The 25,549-nt window shown below is 38.0% G+C and overlaps 1 long non-coding RNA gene across 1 annotated transcript in view; it reads right to left on the bottom strand.

The window, feature by feature from the left end:
- Positions 1 to 9,837: 9,837 nt before the first annotated feature.
- The window catches only part of LOC109026806 (uncharacterized), a 31,264-nt gene continuing 15,552 nt past the window's right edge, over positions 9,838 to 25,549 (bottom strand). Inside the window, exons 3-5 of the long non-coding RNA XR_002005848.4 lie at positions 25,043 to 25,132; positions 18,544 to 18,661; positions 9,838 to 10,463 (exon numbers count right to left, since the gene is read on the bottom strand). This is a non-coding gene — a long non-coding RNA (uncharacterized lncRNA). The remainder of the gene's footprint in view (positions 10,464 to 18,543; positions 18,662 to 25,042; positions 25,133 to 25,549) is intronic.

Raw genomic sequence — 25,549 nt, 5'->3', positions numbered from 1 at the left:
AAAGATGGTTTAATAGTGCCAATAACACAACTACCTTCCTACTGGTTGGGTAATTTGGTGTAAGCCCTAGACCCACATATCCACTGTAATCCAGTGGGGGCTGTCCAGTCCTGGTGGGACTCCGGGTGGGTTCACACAGTTTGCAACTTTGGGAATTTACTAAATGGATTTTTCTTAGCATGGTTTGAACTCCACTAGGTGGCTGTTTTTGTAGTATTATTATAGTTTTTGCCTAAGGCAGCTGAGTCTTCCTACAGGAAGGGTGAAGTCCTTCCTCACTTTTGCTATACAGTATTGTCTACTGATTGAGGCTTTTAGGACCCAGAAGTTATCAGAGTGATTCTTCTGAGCTGGGAATTCATCAGGAACTGGGTCTGTAGGTACTAATCCTCGGGATTTCCATGGCCATTGATCTCCTATTATAGTTCTTCTACATACATAACATGAAATGACATTGAGAGACTGGGCTACATGCTCAGCTAATTGCAAAAACAAATTTCTTGTTTTTCCTGGAATTTCTGGTACTGGCACATTCAGTTTATCACAGAAGGTTTGAAATACTGGCTCAGGAGAGCGTTTATAAACTTCTCCTCAAACCATGATATTTACTCGAGGATCCAGTCCAGCCCTATCGATTCCTAGGGTTACACACTCCCCTTTTTTTCAGCAAGGAGCAAGGGGGTTGGTTATTACTAGTTATAAGGGGTTAAACTGACCACTGGTACAGGAAGGGCCACTTTTTTTTCTGAGGATGGACAGGATCCTTTTTATTTTTTATCTAAGTAGCCTAAATGACACAAAACAAGTATCCACATTTATTTTTACACAGTCCTAGTTCATGACAAATGTACTTATTTTCTGCCATATAGCCTCTTTTTTAATTAAGAGAACCACATCTTATTTCTAACTTATTACTATTAATGACAGCACAGGCATCAAACTTCAAGGTGACTTGTTTGGGCACCCCTTTTTCTTTTGTTTTGGCTAACACTTTACTCGTATCATTTATGAGCCTTTACCAGTCCTCAGTCCTTAATCTTATTTCAAAAACTGTGTTCATGGGAGGCTCAGATGGGTCATAACACACATCAGGTTGGTCATTTCCTGGGCTACATACTGTCAATAGAATAGCATTATACAAACAAGTTTTTTTTTTTTTTAGAGTCCCAGTACACTTATAATAATCATAAAATAATAGGACTGTAGCAACTTTTTGTCCTACATCAGTGACTTGATGTATACACTGGGAACAGTCCTCAGTCTGAGAAAGGTCAGTTAAAATCCTTACTGTACAAGTCCAAATTTTAAGGAAAATGAGTCCCATGATGAGTTTTCTCATGCTTCTGCCATGCGTGGACCAGTCAGCTTCTGGAGCAGGGCTTGTCATCTTCTTCAGAGTCACTTTGCAGGGATTGGTGAAGCTGCTCCCATCCACGTACTGCTCACAGTCTACTGATGTTCAAGAATGGTTTCAGAGGTTGGGCCTGCTAGAATAAACTGAGTCCAACACCTCTACACAGTTATGTTCAACTGGACTCTCTGATACGGGGAGCAAGGTGGTGGGGTTTAGGGTGTTGCAAACTTCAATGGTTATGCAGAGATTTTCACATAGCAAGCTTTGGTACTTGGTTAATCTAGCATTTGTTAACCAGTGATGTCCTTTGGTAGTCATTAAAGTTACCACAGTATGGGGGACCTTTATATTCAGGTTTTGCCTAAGGGTTAGTTTATCTGCTTCTTGTGCTAACATGGCTATTGCTGCCAGGGCCCTTAGACATGAGGCCAGCCTTTGGAAACCCCGTCTAGTTGTTTTGAGAGCTAGACCACTGGCCTTGGCCAGGGCCCCACAGTCTGGGTTAAAACTCCAACTTCCATTTTTTTTCTTTCTGACGCATAGGGTGTAAAGGGTTTTGTTAGGTCAGGTAGCCCCAGGGCTGTGGCCGGCATGAGTTTTTCTTTTAACTCATGAAAAGCTCATTGCTGCTGGTCGTAATAGATGTAGTTTATCCAATTTACATTTTTATTAACTGTCACCCACCAAAATATTGACTCAAATCCTGCAGCTATTTGATTTCAAGCTTTAAATTGATCTGGTATTCCCCGTGGAAATCTAATTGCATCTAAATGGATGTGAGAGTCGAAAGACCAATAAGGGGTGTCTCTCGCTTCATGACGTCTTATTTTTCCTCCCTCTGGTTGATGAAATGCCAGGGTGAAAGGGATAGCCAAAGGGACTAAAGTACAAGTGCCACTCCAGTTATTCAGCAGAGTGCCACCACAATAAAGGTCCACCACAATAACACCACACATCCGCTCAGGGATGAACAAGAGCTGACTGATTGATAAGCTCTTGAAAATTTTTAAGCTCACTGCATCTCTTCAGGTCTCCAAGGAATGTTAAGTTTCCTCCCTATGGTGAGAGACACGAAGTGAACTTAGTATTGGGAGACGGAGGCTGGATGGCCCTCAGGGGCTGACACGCAAGGTGCTGAAATTTGGGATATAGCAGAGAGAGCTTGGCACAACGTATTACTCCAGGCTGTAGAACCCTGGAAAAGAGCCACCATGCAGCCCATGCCTGGTCGACTGGAGGACCACCCTAGAGGAAAGGGGACAATCTGGGCCTCTGGCCTGCCATGTACATAAGCATAACAATTGCTTTTGTTTAACGTGCAGATGGAATATTTGATCCATTCCAACCAGGCATTTGCAACTTGGTATGCTGTCTTAATTGCCAAAGTTTGTTTTAAGTCTTTAACTTCTATAATCCTCTAGTAAAATGAATGTGTGATTTTAGGAAATTATAAAAACCAGTTAGGGCTGTCCATCCTTGCTCTTTAGTGGTCCACAGAACGTTGGACCAACTATGGCATAAAAGCTGTACATTGGGGGGCAAGACTCCTGCTTGACACTGGAGTCTTTATCGAAATTTCCCCAGATTAAATGGTCCTAATTTACTAATGCCCAGTCTGAGGAGAGTCAGGAAGGACAGAAGTACTTTTCTGAAGCAGAGAGCTGTCTTTGACTTGGCAAGTCCCCACAGGGTATAATAAGGCAAGCATTAAATGTAATAGTGTGAGGCAAAATTGACTTGGTTATGTTAATAACTAGATGGTCAGCAATAGAGCAAGGAAAGAAGAAAGAGTAATAGAATAGATGAAAGAGTTAAATTTTTCTTAGATTTAGTTTGATAAGGTTTTCCCCTGGGTCTATGGCCCACGACTCTGGAGGGGGTGGTGCTTTCTTGACTCAGGTGTGATGAGTCCATCCTTCTTTCGCTCTACGAACAGCAGTCTCGGTGGTCAGCAGCACAAGGTAGGGTCCTTCCTAGGCTGGCTTGAGTTTTTCTTCTTTCCACCCTTTGATGAGAAGGTGGTCTTCAGGCTGGTGATGGTTTACTGGAAATTCTAAGGGTGGTACCTGGGCTAAAAGACTTTTAGTTTTGACGGAAAGGAAAGTGGAAGATAAGCCAAGTACATAATTTCTAAGAAACTGACTTTTTGTTTTAAATGTGGGGACATCAGTGGACTTTATAGTCCTTGGTGCCTTCTTACTGAGAAATTTCTTTTAGCACCTATTTTTATTAGTTTTTAGACCAAAGAAAGCCAAACATCATTTTATATTTAATAATGCTTCTTGTATGATTTTTATACCAGATAAGCTAAATTTCACCTTTATATTAGTGTGCTATTAATGTTAAACTTAGTTTTAATAAAATTTGTACACATATTTATTCAATTTTTAATGTTGGACCATAAGGTAAGATTTTTATAGACTCTTTTTAATCTTTTATAATCTTTGTTAAAGAGCAGGTTAGTGCTTTAAGAAAAACCCATTGTATTTTTACTTTAATGTCCAGTTCACAGAAAAACTGGATGATAGCTTTTTAACTTTAGCAAATATGTTTACACACAGAATTTTCTTTACAATTAATGTTTTAAAACTTCCTTAAACCTTCAAAACAATAACTTTTTTAACCTTTTAATGCAGGTAAAAATTTACATTCTTATGCCTCTTTATAATCCTCTTACTAAAGGTATATTTTACCTTCCTTATACACCATGCACATAAACTGTTTTCTTTCTCAATAGTTTTACATTCAGGAGGCCTAGTTACTTTTAAATTATACAACATTTCTTGCATAAATTCTTTTTTTATAATATTTTTCTCTTTCACGACTTTCACAGACAATTCTTCGACATGCCTCAACTTTCTGACTTATTACAAACATTTCTTTTTTTAAACAACCAGTTAATTTATTTCAGGATAAGAATTTACCATATAACATTCTTTTTACATAAATTCTGCCCCCCCCCTTTTTTTCCTTTTTTTTTTCAAAGACGATAACCATTCTTTGCTTTATGTCTGTGGACTAGACTGTCTAAGGCCACAAGATTAGAAGTTACTATAATACATGTTACACTGTTAACTTTTAGCAAACTTTACTTTTGTTGAAAACCATGTAAGTTTGGGATTTTAATTATCCTTTGCTATGAATAAGACCTTGTTTTGTCCAAATTAACTTAGAATTGGTATAGATGGCTTTCTTTTTCCTTCAATTACCTGGGAGGAACCATCCATTGTCCTGTCCTGAAGGGATTTCCTCCTAGGTCTGGTTGGACCTTTGTATGGTAATTAAGATTTAGATCCCCTGTTAGGAAACCTGCTGGGTTAAGGGAATTTTCATTGGTTAATGTTAAATTATCCTTTTTTTTTTCTTTTTAGGATACTTCTGAACTGGTGAGGTGTGCTCACAATGAGGTTTCCTCTAAAAGTTATTTTTTTTACTTTCTTCTGTTAGCAAAGCAGTTGCCACTACAGATTGAATGCATCTGGGCCATCTGTGGGTTACTGGGTTAAGGATTTTTGATAGGAAGGCCTCAGTGCTTTTGGGATATGCCCTTGTTTACACTGACAACAAAGTGGTATGAGAGTGTTATAGGGTTACAGAGAATACCTTAAATTATCAATTATAGGTTTTAAATTTACCTTGGCTTTTAAAGGAATAGGGTGCACTGTTTTTTTTTTCTTAACTACTTGCATATCTCTTTCTTTCTTTCTGTCTTTGATTTTCTGTCTCTTTTTCTCTTTGACTTTCCTTTTGCCTCTGTCTCTCTTTCTTTGCCTCTCTCTTTCTCTCTCTCTCTGCTGGTCTTTCCTTGCCTCTGCCAGCTGCTTATGCTGCTGTTCTCTCAACCACTGTTGGGGGGGTGTTTAAAATCAGCTGTAACCAAGTGTCTATATACGGGAACTGGTCTGGGTGCCCTGGCTTACAGGTTACCTTGTGCCATACCTTTGAAACAAGGGACCTGTCCAGGCTTCCTTCCGATGGCCAACCTACCTCTAATGCTGGCCAGTCTATTTACACAAAGTTCTAAGTTTTCCTGGTGTCATAGTAACACCGTAATCTCCTTTAAATCCTTTCTTGAAATTTTTCAACATGGTTCCTAGTGGGGTGGGCTTACTTTGTGCCTGACCCATGCTTCTTTGAGACAAAACACCACACTCACACCACACACACACCACAAAACAAAGAACGGGTAAAAAAAGCACACACACACTTTTACAGTTTACACCAAAGCAGAATCAAAACCAAAATCAGAGTATCAAGAAATCCAAGCCAGGTCAAAACCAAAACCAAAGTATTAAGCAATTCAAGTCAAATCAAAACAAAAACCAAAGTGCTGGTATAGGCACACTGTGGGTGATCAGGCCATGCTTCCACTCAAATGGAGAGGGCAAGTTCCAAAGACTAGTCTTACAAAGTTTCAGATGTCCGGACTCCAAGTATCAGTTCCTTCCCAGTGTTCAGTCACTGCATTGATCCTCCATGGGGGCCTGCCATGGGCTGCTCTGGCGAGGCATTCCACCAGGGCAATTGCCTACCCAGGGGTGCTCTCAGGATTCGTGTCGCTCAAGCTGGCCGGAGTCCCCCACAGGGACACTTCACAGGGCAGGCCTAAGCCGTCTAAGTGGCTGCCTTGACCGTCCATTAATCACCTTGCTTCCCAGTCAGGGAACCAAGAAATGTAGCAGGACGAGCCGCGGACAAAACCCCTCAGACACCGAGTCAAAGAAGGAAGGGCTTTATTCGGCTGGGAGCTTTGGCAAAACTCACGTCTCCAACAACCGAGCTCCCCGAGTGAGCAATTCCTGTCCCTTTTAAGGGCTCACAACTCTAAGGGGGTCTGTGTGAGAGGGTCATGATCAATTAAGCAAGCAGTGGGTGCATGACTCGGGGCTGCACGCACCGGTAATTAGAACGGAACAAGACAGGGATTTTCACAACACTTTTCCATACGATGTCTGGAATCTATAGACAACATAACCAGTTAGGTCGGGGTCAATCTTTAACTAGGCCCAGGGTGTGGCACCGGGCTGTCTGCCTGTGGATTTCATCTCTGCCTTTTAGTTTTTACTTATTTCTTTGGAGGCAGAAATTGGGCATAAGACGATACAAGGGGTGGTCTCCTCCCTTAGCTTGAGCTCAGGAGTTTGAGCTTAAAGTCAGCTATGATTGTGTCACTGCACTCCATCCTGGATAACAAAGCAAGATCATGTCTCAAAAAAAAAAAACCAAAAAACAACAAAAAAAGAGGATACAAGAATAGTTCAACATACACAAATCAATAAATGTGATACATCACATAAACGGAATTAAGGACAAAAAACATGTAATCATCTCAATAGATGTAGCAAAAGCATTTGATAAAATTCAGTACCCCTTCATTATAAAAATCTTCAACCAACTATGCATAAAGGAACATACCTCAACATAATAAAGCCCATATATAACAAACCTACAGCAAATATCACACTTAATGGGGAACATTGAAAGCATTCCCTCTAAGAACTGGAACAAGACAAGATGCCCACTTTCACCACTCATATTTAACACAGTACTGCAAGTCCTTACCAGAGCAATCAAGCAAGAGAAATAATAAAAGTTATCTAAACTGGAAAAGAGAAAGTCATATTATTCTTGTTCACTGATTGATTATATAATCTTATATCTAGAAAACCCTAAAGACTCCACCAAAAAACTTTTGCATTTGATAAATGAACTCAGTAAAGTTTCAGGATATAAAATTAATATGCAGTAGCATTTCTATAATGGTTTATCCATGGACCAAATTTAGAAGGCAATCCCACTTATAATAGCTACCAAAAAATTAATAAAATATCTGGGGATATATTTAACCAAGGATGTAAAAAATCTTTTAAAGGAGAATTACAAAATACTGGTGAAAGAAATTATAGATGACACAAAAAAATGGAAAAACATCCCATGCTTATGGATTGGAAAAATTAATTTTTTTTTTGAGATGGAGTCTCGCTCTGTCACCCAGGCTAGAGTACAGTGGCATGATCTCGGCTCACTGCAACCTCCGCCTCCTGGGTTCAAGCGATTCCCTAGTCTCAGTCTCCCAAGTAACTGGGACTACAGACATACACCACCATGCCTGGCTAATTTTTGTATTTTCAGTAGAGACAGAGTTTTGCCATGTTGGCCAGGCTGGTCTCGAACTCCTGACCTCAGGTGAACCACCTGCCTCAGCCTCCCAAAGAGCTGGGATTACGGGTGTGAGCTGCCATGCCTGGCCAAATTAATAGTCTTAAAATGACCACGCAGCCCAAAGTAATCTACAAGTTCAGTGCAATCCCTATCAAAATGCCAATGTCATGTCCACACAGGAGGTCTAAAAGAAATACCAATGTCAACTTTCACAGAATTAGAAGAAATAATTCAGGATTCAGAGTTAGAAGAAATGAATTCATATGGAGCCAAAAAGGAGCCCAAATAGCCAAAGTAATCCTAAGGGGGAAGAAAAAAAAGCTGAAGGTATCACATTGCCTAACTTCAAATTATATTACAAGGCTATAGTTACCAAAACAGCATGATACTTATATAAAAATCAACACATAGATTAATAGAACAAAATACAGAATGCAGAAATAAAACCACACACTTACAGCCAACGGATCTTTGACAAAATTGACCAGAACATATACTGGAGAAAGAACATCCTTTTCAATAAATTGTGCTGGGAAAAATCGAATTGCCATATGTGGAAGAATGAAACTGGACCCCTATCACTCACCAAATACAAAAATCAACTCACAATAGATTAAAGACTTGAATGTAAGACCTGACACTATAAAAATGCTCGAAGAAAATAGGGAAAACTCTTGTAGACATTGGGCTAGTCAAGAATTCGTGAAGAACACCTCAAAAGCACAAGCAACGGAAACAAAAATAGACAAATGGGACTTAAAGTTAAAAGCTTCTGCATAGCAAAAGAAATAATCGACAGAGTGATAAACAGTCTGTGGAATGGGAGAGAATATTTGCAAACAATACGTCCAAGAGGGGACTAATATCCAGAATTTACAAGGAACTCAACTCAACAACAAAAAATAATCCCATTAAAAAGTGGGCTAAAGACATGAATGGACATTTTTCAAAACAAGATAAACAAATAGCCAACATGTATATGAAAAAAGTTACACATTACTAATTATCAGAGAAATGTAAATTAAAACCACAATGAAATATCATCTTACACCAATCAGAATGACTATTACTAAAAAGATTAAAAAAAACAGATGTTGGAGAGGATTTGGAGAAAAGGGAACTCTTACACACTGTTGGTGGGAATGTAAATTAGGACAACCTCTGTGGAAAACAGTATGAAGATTTCTCAAGGAACTAAAAATAGAACCACTATATAATCCAGCAGTGCTACCCAGCTGAGTATCTACCCAAAGGATAAGAAATCATTATATCAAAGAGATACCTGCACTCGTATGTTTATCACAGCATTACTCACAATAGCAAAGATACGGAATCAATCTAAGTGTTCATCAATGGAGGACTGGATAAAGAAAATGTGGGGTATATACACAATGGAATACTATTCAACCATAAAAAGAATGAAATTATATCTTGTGCAGAAACATGGATAGAACTGGGGGCCATTTTCTGACATGAAACAACCCATATACAAAAAGACATGTTCCTCATGTTCTCACTTATAAGAGAAAACTAAATACTGTGTACACACAAAGCAGAATGTGGAGTCTGGGATAATGAACAATGGAGACTCAGAAGGATAGAAGGTTGGGGGGTGATGGGAGGTTGCTTGGTGGGTACAATGTGCCTTGCTCTAGTGATAAACGATGCACTGAAGGCCCTGACTTCACCACAGTGCAATATGTCAACAGCAAAATTGCACTTTACCCAATGAATATATATGAATAATAAGACAATGAGATACCACTACATACCTATTAGAATGGCACCAAAACACAGGCACCACCAAATGTTGACAAAAATGTGGAGAAACAGGAACTCCCATTCATTGTTGGTGGGAATGCAAAATGGTATAACTACTTTAGAAGACAGTTGGGTAGTTTCTTACCATTCAACTTGGCAAGTGCTCTTGGAATATTTACCCAAAGAGCTTGAAAATTTACATCTACACAAAAACCTAAACATGAATGTATACAGCAGCTTTATTCATAATTGCCAAAACTTAAAAGCAACTAGAACATCCTTCAATAGATGAATGGATAAATAATCTATGGTATATCCAGACAATTAAGAATTATTCAGCACTGAAAAGAAATGAGCTAATAAGCTATGAAAAAACATAAAGGATATTTAAATGCATAAAAGAGTGAATTTTCTCATATTTCAATTATATCTCAGTAATTTTTAAATCTCTTTAAGGATGTTACCATTAGAATAAACTGAGTAAAAGGCACACAGGATTTTTCTGTGGCATTTTATACAAATGTATGCGAATTTACAGTGATTTCAAAATAAAAAGTTTTGAAGAAATAAATTGTTTAATTATGAGATTTTAAAAACCTCCTTAAGAGATGCACAAAGAAGAAAAAATGAGAAGAAAAAGGTTACACTAAAAATCAGAACTCAGGAGGAGTGTGGATCACAACCATGGGTTCAGATTTCGAGATGATTTACCCAAAGTCATATTCATGTGAGAGATGAAGACGGCTTCTTCATTCTGAGTTGCTCAAGTTGTCAACAGAAATCTGCTGCCAGTGATGACTCAAAATGTTCCCCAAGATTTGGAGGAATCCCACAATCCTCAGCAACACACCACAGCTTGAGGTCTTTCCCCAAAAGCTCATGGTGGCAGTTCCTGATGAGAGTCAAGTCAATCTGCAACCATTCCAAATCTCCCAGCTGTACTTTCCACCAATGAAGAAGACCAACCCAGGACAAATGGCCTTGCCTAATGAGAGACTGGTGAACCACAAAAACACTTCCCAAAAAGTCCACAGGGTCACAAAGTGGCAGAGCTGTCCATGACAGTTGATGAAGTTCCTCTTTTGGGTTCCACATATGCCTGACAGACTTCCTCCCTTTGGTCCAGCAGCCTCAGCTCCATTAACCACAGGTGGGCATCACTATGGACTAAGTGGGGTGGGGCATTCTGGCAGGAAGCAAAGGGGTAAACAGTCAAAGAGAGTCTGAACTTCAGTTTGGGAAAAAGGCCTTCTCTACACCCATCTAGAAGCCAGAACTTGATTTTCATCAGAAGACTTGAGTTTCATCTCTGCTCAGTTATTGTGGAACCTTACAAAAGTTCTTTAACCTGTTTCCCCACCTCTGTTGGTGATAATAATACCTCTCAAGAAATATTAAGATGACACCTCTCAAGAAATATTAAAATGCAATGAGGTCATGGATATTCAAATACTGGATTTTTCCTTTTCCTTAAGTCAGTGTTTCCCAAGGTGTGGCCTACAAACTATTAATGGTACATAAGAAAATTTTAGATTAAAATAGACTTTTTAATTTTAATCCTTATAAACTTGACTTAACGGATATTAGAAAAAAACACAACTAGCTTATCTACCTTGCTAAGATTAAGTTTAAAACTGAGTCAAAATAAAATCTACATTAAAAAAAATTAGGTTAATAATTTCTAGCCAGGCACAGGGGCTCATGCCTGTAATCCCAGCACTTTGGGAGGCCGAGGCGGTCGGATCACTTGACGTCAGGAGTTTGGGACCAGCCTGGCCAACATGGTGAAACCCCATTTCTACCAAAAAAATATAAAAAATTAGCTGGGTGTGGTGGCACCCACCTGTAATCCCAGCTATGTGGGAGGCTGAGGCAAAAGAATCACTTGAACCCAAGAGGTAGAGCTTGCAGGGAACTGAAATCATGCCACTGCACTCCAGTCTGGGTGACAGAGTGAGACTCCCGCTCAAAAAATAATAATAATGATAATAATAATAATTTCTAAAATTTAGTAAGTATATATGGCAGAAATAATAAAGACAATTGAAATTTGAGAAATAATGCTTCCACCTATAAGAACCAGGCCTGTGAACCTCATCCTTGGGTCTCCTGGAAGGAGGATCTTCAGGCCTTCTGTATTTTATAATACAGTGCTCTCTTTGTAAGAACCCAGGGACACATTGTTTCTGGACATAGTATTAGATGTAGTTGTACTTTTCCTAAACATTTGTCTCGTGGATATTACAAAACTGTACTTGGTTGAGTTTCTCTATTTGCACTGACAACAAGAAAGCTTAAAGCCCAACCCAACTTGGGGCTAGTTGTCAAATACATATAGGACTGTGTCACAGTCATTTTTTTTTTATTTCAATAGTTTTGGGGGTACAAATAGTTTTTGATTACATGGATCCATTCTTTAGTGGGGATTTCTGAGGTTTTTTTTTTTTTTTTTTTTGAGACAGAGTCTTGCTCTGTCACCCAGGCTGGAGTGCAGTGGCGTGATCTTGACTCAGTGCAACCTCCACCTCCCGGGTTCACGCCATTCTGCCTCAGCCTCCCAAGTAGCTGGGACCACAGGTGCCTGCCACCACGCCTGGCTAATTTTTTGTATTTTTAGTAGAGACAGGGTTTCACCGTGTTAGCCAGGATGGTCTCGATCTCCTGACCTCGTGATCCACCTGCCTCGGCCTCCCAAAGTGCTGGGATTACAGGTGTGAGCCACCACGCCTGGCCGGATTTCTGAGATTTTGATGTACCCATCACCTAAGCAGTATGCACTGTACCCAATATGTGTAGTCTTTTATTCCTCACCTCCCTCCCACTCTTCCCTCTGAGTCCCCAAAGTCATTCTTATGCCTTTGCACCCTCATAGCTTAGCTCCCACTTACAAGTGAGAGCATACAATCTTTGGTTTTTCATTTGTGAATTATTTCACTTAAGATAATGGCTTCCAGCTCCATCCAAGTTGCTGCGAAGTCCATTATTTTGTTCTGTTTTATGGCTGAGTAGTATTCCATGGTGCAGCATTTTCATTATTTATTAGCCTCATTTCTAACTCCATTTAAGGTCCCTATCTTATAATTTTTGTTTCTTTTCTACTTTATTTTATTTTATTTATTTTTGAAACAGAGTCTCACTCTGTCACCCAGGCTGGAATGTAGTGGTGCGATCTTGACTCACTGCAACCTCCATCTCCTGGGCTCAAGCGATTCGCCTGCCACAGCCACCCGAGTAGCTGGGACTTACAGGCATGTGCCACCATGCCCAACTTTTGTATTTTTAGTGGAGATGGGGTTTCACCATGTTGGCCAAGCTGGTCTTGAACGAACCCCTGGCCTCAAGTGATCCACCCACCTCAGCCTCCCAAAGTGCTGGGATTACAGGCATGAGTCACCGCGCCTGGCCTCTCTTCCACTTTTAACTTAAATTGTCTTTTATATGTTTATATTCTTTTAAGCTATCTTAAATCTTATTTGAAATATGGCAAAATGTAAAGTTTTAAATGTCCCAAGTTTATTTTCTTTTTTTGTTTATTAAGGAGATATTTCTCTAAGTAAAGTTTGTCCTAAAATTCAAAGGATTGTGCTTTCTGAATCTTTCTGTATCCCTGGGTTAGTACAGATTTGAGTGTGCTTTGATAAGAGTGGAACAATCAATCATTTGGTATCATTTTAAAATTAATCCTTACCAAAAGCCCATTCTTTTCAGGGTTACATCACTACAGTACAAAATAGATAGTTATTAACTTATTTCAGACCTGGGCAACCCCATGGACCTAAAGTCAAAAGGGAAGTGGGTTCTGTGGTGGAATTGGACTTCCTCCTTTTTCCTCAAAAGCCAGGATTTTAATGAGAAAAACAACAACAACAAAAAAAACCCAACCTAAAATGATACCAAAATCTAGTGTCAGAACATTCAGAATACCCTAAGAGGTGGGAAGCTATTTTATTCATAGTTCATATACTGAGTCTCCTAAGCCAGTAGACTTTTCATGACCTAGCTCCTTGTACCTACCAATGTTTTCTCCAGTGAGAGAAGATCTAATGTTTGTTTTGGATTAACTCCTATACTTTTTTTAGTATCTTGATTACATATTTTTTCTGAGCCTCATTTTCTCTCTGTAAAATAAAGATAATTTTTATTCTGCCTATTTCAATATAAAGTCACAATGAAATACTAGTCAGGACCCTCAGTTGCATGTGACAAAAATTCAACTCAAATTAACCAAGAGCATAGCTAGATGGCGGTGGCAGTGGAGTTACTAGAAGTTATTTAGATGAAGACTGAACAGCTAAAACAGTGCATAAAGGTAGAGCTCAGAGACCAGAAATGGAAATGCCACCTTACTCTCTTTGCATCTCTCATTTCTGTTTCAACCCCACAGGGCACCTCATTCTTTCTTAGAATAGACCAACCAGGAACATGGCCACCCAGAGCTCTAGTACCTCAAATCTTACAATACAGAAGCAAAAACCCATAGAAGAATTGAGATTCACTTTTTCTAGTCTCAAATGCAAATATTCTACAAATTGATAGAATTGACCAATCTTGGGTCAGGTACTTATCACTGAACTCACCAACTGTAGACATAAGTTTGAGTATTCTGATTAGCCTGGACTAAATCAAGTGCCTATCTCTGAGCCAATCAACACTGTCTAGGAGAAAGAGCTCTAAAAAGATGGCAGCTCCCATTCAAGTCACATGATTAGAGTGAAAAGCACCAGCATTTTTGCAGAGAAACAGAAGATGGAAACAGGTGGACTCTTATGGGCAGAAAAAAAAGAGAGACTTATTATAGGTTTTTAAAATCAGGATTATTAGACACATATAGTACATGGTTTCCAAGTGACTCAAGACTCATACCAAGTGCCAACTACTCCAAGAATCCTTTCCTGATAACTATTTTGAATTATAAAACCTTTCCCTCACTGGCATACCCATTATAGTTATGCAAAATATAACTTCCACTCAGTTATATTTAAGTTTTCATTTGATTATATGTTATATTAAATTGCTTTCTAACAAACTATTTTAAATTTGTCTTCTTCATTTGGTTATTCCCTGATGATAGAAATCAGCTATTTCTTGCTGGTCATAGTGATCGTGTTAATTTATTTTTGCTCCCATGAAGGATATTTGCATTTTACCTGGGTCTATCACAGGCAAAGTCTTAACCCAAAGCAGTGATTGTGACACTGGGAATGTTAAACATACACAACAGAACATCTTTGGGATTCTACACTCAGGCCCGAATGCTGTGAAATCATTAATATAACCCTATTATATTAATATATTCATTGTCATCATCTATTTTGGGCTGCTGATAGACCTATGGCAATCATACATGCAGAATATATTATCTGGGGAGAGGTAGATAGCATTGTGTTGTGGTAAAGACCACAAGTTCTGAAGCCAGACAGACCTGAATTTGGCCTGAGTTCTTCCACTTATTTGTGTGACTGGAGACAAATTACTCCACATCTCTGAACATCAGTTTCCTCACTATAAGGTGAATATAGTAATAGTATCTCCCTCAGGAAGCTGTTTTGAACATCAAATGGGATAAGATATTCAAAGCTTTTACTGTGCTACTTGGTACACAATAATTGCTCAATAAATGGTAGCATTCTTTTAAAGGTTCTAATTCAAATAATGAGTCCCATTTCCCGAAAAACATACATATCCATCAAAACACATGATACAACTTGCAGTTGAAAATGTGATAATTATACCTAAACTCTATGCCAAAAGGGCTAGAAAATAACAATAGTATTTTCAAGCATATTCCTATGTAAACTGTAAAATCTTTTGCCAAGATAGATTTGTACTGTGGTAGTCTTATAAAACTTTATTAAATTTATCCAAGTTGTTTAACTAAGATTCCCTAAAAAGTCCCCACACAGGCATGTGAAATAATACAACTATTTCCTCCCAACCCCTGGAGAGTAGTATGAAACCACAGAAGACTATTTGGATAAGAAATCAACCTTTCCTGATACGCTTCTGAGAATTTGAGGTTGTTGTGCTGCAATATAACATAGCCTAACCTGACTAATAAAGAACTTTTTAATTTTTCCCCCAGGCACCCACTTAGAATGGCCTTTCCAGCACTCCCATCCCCACAATGCTCTAGACATTTGCTTAGTGCTTTCTCCACCAAAACCTACCCACCCATATCGCATGTCATCAGTGACAATGAGTTCATATATTAATTCTTGCTCACATACTAATGGCAACAGAAGTGTAAAAATGTTATCCTTTCTAGGAACAAATGCTCATGTTTTAGCTAGAGCCGAACACAACAAAATGTCCAAAATGTTCACAACAAAAATTCTCCCACAGGAGAATTTTTATCACCAAGGAAGTCCAAATAGAAAGAAATTTGGGACAAGCAAGACATTTTCTGACAATAATATCGAAAAATGTCTATGATGATTTTGTATACTTCATAAAGTACTTTTACACTCAGTATCTCAGGGGCAATAATTATTATTCCACTATACCATTAAAGGAATGGAGGCTTAGAAAGTTTCATTTGGTTGCTCAAGGTCACGTGGCTAATAAGAGGCAGATTCAGAACTATTTAATCCAGATCTTCTGACGCCAAGTACAGAATCCATCACCCAGGTATTTATAAATCATCTACCATGTACCACACATTTTGTGGGCTTTGGAGATACAGAAGTAAATAAAACAGAAAAAAAATCCTTATCCTCATGAAGTTTATATTCTAGAGAGAGAAGAAAATGGTAGCCAAACAATAAATAAACATGTAAATTTATTTTGTGTCAGTTGGGAAGTATCATTATGAAGAAAAATAAAATCAAAGTATGGGTGATAGTGGGTGCTAGAGAATGCCATTTTACATAACGTAGTCATGGAAGGTCTTTCCAAAAAAAGGTGCATTTCAGCTGAAACCTGAATGAAGGAAGAGGAAAAGCCCTTTGGTTATTTAAAGTATAAACCTTCCAGATAGGGGTGGCAGCAAGGGCAAAGGCTCTGAGACAGGAGTGTGTTTGATGTTGTTGAGGAACAGTAAGGAGGCCAGTGTGGTTGGAGCAAGGTGGATAAGGGGACAAATTGTAGGAGGTGACAGCGATTAGGGAGTAGGGGCAGATCATGGAGAAACGAGTGTGCCAAGGTAAAGATTTTGGGCATTATCATGAACAGAATGAGAGCACTTTGGGCATGAGGAAGGCTGGGCAGTCTGAGAGGAGCTAGCAATGTGTCAATCAATCAGTCAACAAATTAACTAACTAATTATTTTCGGGAATCCAACTAAGCATGATCATCGGGCAACCTTAAAATGAATATGTTAAGAAACAAGAAAGGCTGGGGAAAAAACAATGATCTATGCTTTCATCTCAAGAAGTCAGGAATAGACAAATAAATTAAGCATGTGGTAGATCACATGTATTGGTTCGTAAATACCAAATATAATAAATTTATGATGTTGGGTATCATCCATGTACCAATTCTGTCCAAATTGATCTACAGATACAATGTAATCCTAATAAAATTTCAACAGGACTTGTATGAAAATTGACAGGCTGACTCTAAAATTGATATGGAAATGTGAAGGACCAACGATAATCAAGACATTCTGAAACAGAAAAAATAAGATAGAATGACTGCTTCTACTCATTAAAAGATTTATTTTAGGCCAGGTGCGGTGGCTCACCCCTGTAATCCCAGCACTTTGGGAGGCTGAGGCGGGCGGATCACCTGAGGTCAGGAGTTTGAGGCCAGTCTGGCCAACATAGTGAAACCCCGTCTCTATTAAAAATACAAAAATTAGCCCAGTGTGGTGGCACACGCCTGTAATCCCAGCTAATCTGGAGGCTGAGGGAGAAGAATTGCTTGAGCCCAGGAGGTGGAGTTTGCAGCGAGCTGAGATCGTGCCACTGAACTCCAGCTTGGGTGACAGAGTGAGACTTCATCTCAAAAAAAAAAAAAAAAAGATTTATTTTAAGATAACACAGTATTGGCACAAGAGTAGACCAGCAGATCAATGAAGAAGAAGAGATAACTCATGAATATATAGATACTTGTCTAATGATGAGTCACTGCAAACTAGTGGAGAAAAAACAATCTTTTCAATAAGTGGTACTAAGTTAACTGCATATCCACATAAGAAAAATGAAACTTGACCTTTACTTCACATCATACATAAACATCAACTCTATGTGAATTATATATCTAAATGTGAAAGACGAACCAATAATGCTTTAGAAAGGAAGCATTATCCTATGGTAATAGGAGAATATCTTCATAATATTGCAGTGTGAAAATAGTTTTTATTTTTTATTATTTTGTATTTTTTGAGACAAGGTCTTGCTCTGTTGCCCAGGCTGGGGTGCAGTAGTGCCATCACGGCTCACTGTAGCTTCAACCTCTTAGGCTCAAGCAGATCCTCCCACCTCAGCCTCCCAAGTAGCTAGCACGAGCCACCATGCCTGGCTAATTTTTTAATTTTTTGTAGAGATGGGGTCTCCCTATGTTGCCCAGGCTGGTCTCAAGCTCCTGGGCTCAAGCAGCCCTCCTGCCTCAGTCTGCAAATGTGCTGGGATGTGAGCCAGCCCAGGAAACAGTTTTTAAATAAAACAATACTAACCTGAAACAAAAGGATTAATAAATTAGCCTAAATTAAATTTAAGAACCTCTGGTCATCAAAACCTACCATGAAGAGAGTGAAACAGCAAGTCCCTGAGTGGGAGAAAATATTTGCCACACATGTAACTAATAAAGAGCTCATGCCAAAATTAAGGGCTTCTACCAATCAATAAGGTAAGACAGCCAATGGACAAATCGATTCAAAACTTAACAGATAACTGATAGACTGACAAGGTGCCTGGCCTCAAAAATAATCAGGGATATACAAATTTAAATGAGAATGAAATAACATTACAACCTCATCAGAATTGCTGAAATGTAAAAACTACTTATTTTTTTTTTTTTTTGGCAAAGGTGTAAAGCAAAGGAAACCCTCATGTGCTTACTTGTAGGAACATATGTGTTTATACCCACTTTGGAAACCAGTTTGGTATGTCTACCAAAGTTGAACATACAAATAACCCTATGAGCTGGTTGTTTCATACCTAGAGAGGTATAGCAAAAGGAAATGCATAGCCTGTAACCCCAGCATTTTGAGAGGCCAAGGCAGCAGAATCATTTGAGCCCAGGAGTTTATGACAAGCCTGGGCAATAAAGGGATACCTCCGTCTCTATAAAAAATTTAAAAATTAACTGAGTGGGGATGCACATACCTGTAGTCCCAGTTACTCAGAAAGCTGAGGTGGGAGGGTTACTTGAACCCAGGAGTTTGAGGCTGCAGTGAGTCATGATCGTATCACTGCATTCCAGCCTGGGCAACAGAGTGAGATCCTGTCTCAAAAAACAAAAAGAAAGAAAAGGAAAAAGAAATGCATACATATATTTGCCAAAAGAAATATACAAAAATGATGTGTCAGTATAATTTGTTATAACAAAAAACTCAAAATAAGTCCAACGTTCATCAGCAGGACAATATATAAATAACTTATGATATATAATCCTACATGAACTTAACTGTTTGAATATGGAAGTGACTTGGAGTCACATAAATAAATCTTGCTGACCTCAATAAAATATATCCTCAACTCCCCTACCGTCAGAGTCTAAGGCTTGGACAAACCCCAAAAACATCAATAGCTATCTCATTACCACTCAACAAAAGGCAAAATGTGAAGGCAGGAAAGTCAGAGTAGAAAGCACCACCACCTTAAGTGACTATGGTCAAAATATTCTCCTTATGTAAAATTTACAAAAACACATAAAAATGATGACAAATGACCATATGAACACTTTACTGAGCGCTCCACCCCACCTTAGGGCTTTGGAAGAGGTCTGTGTAAATAAGGGCCCCTATAGCTTAGGCTCTATTGTCTTAATGGTAAATCCAACTCTGGTTAGAAGTGAGATGATCACTTTTGGAAGGAAGAGAAGGATACAGATTGGGCAGTGGCACAGAGGGGACATCTGAAGTGACTGGCAATGTTCCATTTCTTGAACTAAGCAGTGGATGCATGTGTGTTTGTTTTGTGATAATTTATTGAGCTGTACATTTATACTTTGTGCATTTTTCTACATGTGTGCTATGTTTAAAAATTTTTTAAAGCTTAAAAGGTAACTATAAAAGGTGACAGATATGCTAATTTATTTGACTGTAGTAATCATTTCACTATATATGAGGATATTAAAATATTATGTTGTATGCCTAAAGTATACACAAATAAAAAATTATTTAATAATTTAAAAGGTAAAATGTTTAAAATTACTTTTCCAAAATAAAGTAATTAAACTTCCTAAAGTGGCTAATTAGCAAGGCTTGCTATTTTACACATTTAACATATTGGAGAGACAGTTTGCAAAGATTATTTCCTTGGAATCAGATAAACCAGGTTCAACTCCCAACTTGCATCACTGAATATCTCTATAAAGTTGCACTGTTCAATATGCTAACAACCAGCCATAGTGGCTATTAGGCACTCGAAACGTAACTATTCCAGTTTAAGAGGTGCTAAATACCATGCTCCTAAATAACCAATGGGTCAAAGAAATAATCAAAAGAGAAATTAAAAGTACTTTGAGATAGAAGAAAATAAAGATATGGCATACCAAAACCTAAGAAATGTAGCTGGATCACCGCTCAGAGGACAATTTAGAGCTGTAATACATATATTAGAAAAAGAAGAAAGACCTCTAAGCAATAACCTAACCTTAAAACATTGGAAGAAGAAAAGCAAATGAAACTTAAAGTGAGCATAAGGATGGACATTATAAAGATTAGAGTGGAAAATGATAAAATAGAGGAAAAAGAAACCATTACAAAAATTGATGAAATCAAAAACTGGTTCTTTGTAATGATCAACAAAATTGGCGAACCTTTAATTAGACTGCTGAGAAAAAAAGAGAGAAAACTCAAATTACTAGAACTAGAAACAAAAGATGGAACATTACCAACCTTATAGAAATAAAAAGGACTATAAAGGATTCAAAATAATTATAATATTCTTATGAACAATTATATGTCAATAAATTAAATAACTTAGACCATCTTAGACCAACAATCTCAGCAGGCCTCTAACAACTAAAGAAATTGAACTTGTGATCAAAAAATTACCCACAAAGAAAAGCTGAAGACCAAATGGCTTCACTGCTGAATCGTACCAAACATTTAAAGAACTAATGTCAATTTTTCACAAGCTCTTCCAAGAAAATAAAAGAGGAGGAAACACTTCTTAACTTATTCTATGAAATTAGTATTACCCTGATATCAAAACCAGACAAACACATCTCAAAAAAAAACTACAGACCAAAATCACTTAAGAATATGGAGGCACAAATTCTCAACAAAGTACTAGCAAACTAAATCCAGCAACATACAAAAAGACTGCATTTCATGACTAAGTGAGACTCATCCCTGGAATGAAAGATTGGTTGGTTTAACATCGAAAAATCAATCAATATAATACACCATATCAATAGAATAAAAAACAAAAGCCACATGATCTTCTCAATAGATGCTTTAAAAAGATTTTATGAAACCCAAACTCTTCTGTAATACTAAAAAGAATAAGAACTCAAAAAACCTAGGAATGGAAGGGAATTTCCTCAACCTAATAAAGAGAATCTGTGAAAAAACTCACAGCTAACATCATACTTAGTGATGAAAAACTGGATGTTTTCTCCTAAGATCAGAAATGAGACAAGAATATCTATTCTCACCACTTCTATTTAACATTATACTGAAAGTATTAGCCAGTGCAATTAGACAACAAAAAAAAGGAATTTAAAGGTATTCAGACTGGGGAAAAGAGAAGTAAAATTATCTCTATTCAAACATGACATAATCTTGAATATAAAAAATTCTAAGACCTGCGAGAAATTATTTGAGTCAACAAGTATAATTTATCAGGGTTTCCAGAGAAACAGAACCAAGAGAATGTATATATATTGCACACATATACACACACACACACAGAGATTTATTATGAGAAATTCACTCATGTGATTATGGAAGCTGACTAGTCCTAAAATCTGAAGCCTACAAGCTGGGGGCCCAGGGGAGCTAATGGCTTAGTTCTAGTCCTAGTCCAAATGTCTGAGAACCAGGAAAGCTAATTTTTTATTTACTTACAAAAGAGTTCTGTGGCTTTTTTTAAAATAACTTTAAGTTCTAAGGTACATGAAGACAATGTGCAGGTTTGTTACCTATGTATATGTGTGCCACGTTGGTGTGCTGCACCCATTAACTCATCATTTACTTTAGGTATATCTCCTAATGCTGTCCCTCCCCTCTCCCCCAACCCCACGACAGGCCCCAGTGTGTGATGTTCCCCATCCTGTGTCCAAGTGTTCTCATTGTTCAATTCCCACCTATGAGTGACAACATGCAGTGTTTGGTTTTCTGTCCTTGTGATAGTTTGCTCAGAATGATGGTTTCCAGCTTCATCCATGTCCCTACAAAGGACATGAACTCATCCTTTTTTATGGCTGCATAGTATTCCATGGCATATATGTGCCACATTTTCTTAATCCAGTCTATCATTGATGGACATTTGGGTTGGTTCCAAGTCTTTGCTATTGTGAATAGTGCCACAATAAACATACATGTGCATGTGTCTTTATAGTAGCATGATTTATAATTCTTTGGGTATATACCCAGTAATGGGATGGCTGGGACAAATAGTATTTCTAGTTCTAGATCCTTGAGGAATCGCCACACTGTCTTACACAATGGTTGAACTAGTTTACAGTCCCACCAACAGTGTAAAAGTGTTCCTATTTCTCCACATCCTCTCTAGCACCTGTTGTTTGCTGACTTTTTAATGATCGCCATTCTAACTGGTGTGAGATGGCATCTCATTGTGGTTTTGATTTGCATTCAGGAAAGCTAATGTTGTAGTTCTAGTTTGAAAGCCAGCAGACTCAAGACTCAGAAAGGGCTAATGTTTCAATTCAAGTTCAAAGGCGAGAAAAAACAGATGTTGCAGCTCAGAGGTAGTCAGGCAGAAGAAATTCCTTTTTATTTGTGGGCAGGGTCAGCCTTTTTTTCTATTCAGACTTTTAACTGGTTAAATGAGGCTCAGCTACATTACGAAGGGAAATCTACTTTACTCAGTCTATCAATTTAAATGTCAAACTAATCCAAAACATCCTCCCAGAAGCATATAGAATAATGTTTGACCAAATATGTGGGCACCTCATGTCCCAGTGAAGTTGACACAAAAAATTAACCATCACAGCAAGATTGCATGAAACAAGATCAATATACAAAAATAATTGTATTTTTATACAATTGCAATGAACAATATGAAAATTAATAGGAAAATTCATCTGCAATAGCACCAAAAAGTATTAAATACTTAGGAATAAATTGAACAAAAGAAATGAAAGTTATATGCTGAGAACTGCAAAACATTGTTGAGAAAATAAAGGTCTAAATAAATGGAGAAAACCCTATAATCACGGGTTTTCCAATCCTTAACATTGTTATACTCCCCAAACTGATGTGTAAATTCAACACATTCCCTATCAGAATCCAAACTGACTTCTTTGTACAAATTAACAAGTTGATTTAGAAACTTATATGGAATTAAAAGAGACCTGGAATAGCCATAATAATCCTTAAAAAGAAGAATAAAGTATGAGGACTCAAACTTCTCTATTTCAAAACTTACTACAAAACAACAATAGTCAAGACAGTATGGTACTGGCATAAGGATAGGCATACAGATCAATGGAACAGAACATTGAGAGCACAGAAATAAACCCATATGTCTGTGGTCAACTGATTTTGGCAAGGGTGCCAAGACTCTTCAGTGGGGGAAAAATGGTCTTTCCAACAAATGGTGCTGGGATAACAGAATAGTCACGTGAAAAAGAATAGGGACATCTATAGAGATTTAAATTAGATTAGGGGTAGTTTATGGCTGAGGATGGGGTCAGGGTGGTAGGTGAGTGCTAGCCAAAAGATAGGAGATTTCATCTCAAGGGGATGAAAACTTTCTAAAATTGCGGTGGCTCACACCTATAATCCCAACATTTTGGGAGGCTGAGGCAGGAGGATCACTTGAGCCCAGGAATTTAAGACCATCCTGGGCAACAGAGTGAGACCCTGTCTCTACAAAAAATTAAAAAATTAATACCGAGTGTGGTGGTAGATGCCTGCAGTCCCATCTACTCAGGAGGCTGAGGCAGGAGGATTGCGTGAGGCCAGGAGGTCTAGGCTTCAGTGAGTTATGATTGCAATGCTGCACTCCAGCCTGGACAACAGAGCAAGACCCTGCCTCAAATAAATAATATTTATATATCAAATAAATAATAAATATAAAATAGTGTAAAATTTAGTATATTAACATATGTGTGACCATATGTGTGTAACCATGTGAATATATTAAATTTTACACAATTTTAATTTAAAATTGTTACACATATGTAAATATATTAAAAGCCATTGAATTGTATACTTTAAATGGGCAAACTGTATAGTATGTGAATTATATCTCAATAAGGCTATTTGTTTAAAAAAAAGAAGAAACTCTAAATTTTAAAGACAATGCAAAAAATACACAAGGCATCTCATTAATTTTTACATTGATTACATATTAAGATGATAATATTTTATATATATTGGTTTACATAAAATATATAATTAAAATTAATGTCATGTTTCTTTTTATTTTTTAATATGGCTACTAAAAAAATTCAAAATTACATATATGGCTCATTTTATATTTCTGTTGGATAGCACTGCTGTAGAGATTTTACACACATTTGTAAGATGTGTGTAAAAAAACACTCTGAACCCTAACATCCTTATATGTTATAAGGCTGTAATAATAGTACTGGCTTCACACAGTTATGGTGAGGATTAAATGGTTTTAAAGAACTTAGCATTCGGATGTTAGCTTTTATTCTAAGTGTTAGTTCTTACTATCAGAGAAGCCTCTGGGTACCATTGAGTACAGCAGTGATATAAAAAACCCCCAGTAGACTCCTTGGATTTACTTTACTATTATAAAATTATTTTTAGAAATGAATCTTAGAAACCATCACATCCAGTAATCACTAACTGTCACCTTGCCAAACTGTTGTTTAACAACCCCATGGTTTTCAAAACTTGAATCTGAGTATCTTTATTGTGGGACTGCGCTCTCTACTTTGCTGTAAGCCTGACCACTCCCTATTCCCTTAGCAGAGCCTCACACCCGAGTTACTTCCTTGGTATTGGAGGTATTTGCATTTATACCTGATCCTACACTAGTCCAAGCCCCTCACCTTCCTGATGAAGAAACTGGGGCCCGTGGAAGGGACACTGAGCTGCTAAATGCAGAATTCAGCCTGCAGAGGACCAGGCCAGTCCTCACACATGCAATGCATTGTCCAGAAGACCCTGACTAGCAGGGACTGCAATACAGGCTCTTCAGCTTGTATGCTAACACGCTATCCTTGGGAGTCTTGGTGGGACTTCCAGTGTTCTTTAGTTTATTGCCACTGGAGAAATAAATCATTACTGGCACTCATGATACCTTTAATGGAGACCAGTGGATCATTCTGATGCAGAGGGAGAGAAGATGGTACTTGGAACTCAGAAGTTCCAAATAGCCTGGTTTAACATACGCAAAAAATCCAGTTCTGTGTAAATCTGCCAATTAGCCATCTCTGCAGCACTGATCTCCCTTTTATTTCCTTCCTCATACTTGTTTATCAAATAATACTTACCAAAGCTCAATCATTTGATTCCCAGGGTAAGCCCAGAGAGAAATGCGACCTGGGATAATTATTCCCATTTCATTGTTGAGGAAACTGGGCCTAAAGAAGACAGGAATGGGAGAGCTAAGCCAGGACCAGAAGAGAGTTTGGCAAAGTTCACTGAATGCATATTTTGTTTTTGCCATATGCAAATACCACCTGCATTATTTAGTTATCTTTCTTTTTCTTCTTCTTTTTTCCTGCTCTGTCACACCAGTGCAGTAGTATGATCATAGCTCACTGCAGCCTCAAACACCCTGTCTCAAGTGATCGTCCCACTCCTCCCACCTCGGCCTCCTCAGCAGCTGGGACTACAGGTACGTACCGCTATGCCTGGCTTTTATTTTTAAGAGACGGGGTCTCACTACGTTGCCCAGACTGGTCTCAAACTCCTGGCCTCAAGTGATCCTCCTGCCTTTAGTTTTTATTTTCCTTTAACAGGCACTTACTGTTTTTATGTAAGTCAACTGATGTTGA

Source organism: Gorilla gorilla, chromosome 4 (assembly GCF_029281585.2).
Source record: "Gorilla gorilla gorilla isolate KB3781 chromosome 4, NHGRI_mGorGor1-v2.1_pri, whole genome shotgun sequence".
Lineage (NCBI taxonomy): Eukaryota > Metazoa > Chordata > Mammalia > Primates > Hominidae > Gorilla > Gorilla gorilla.
This window is presented reverse-complemented; position numbering and strand designations above follow the sequence as displayed.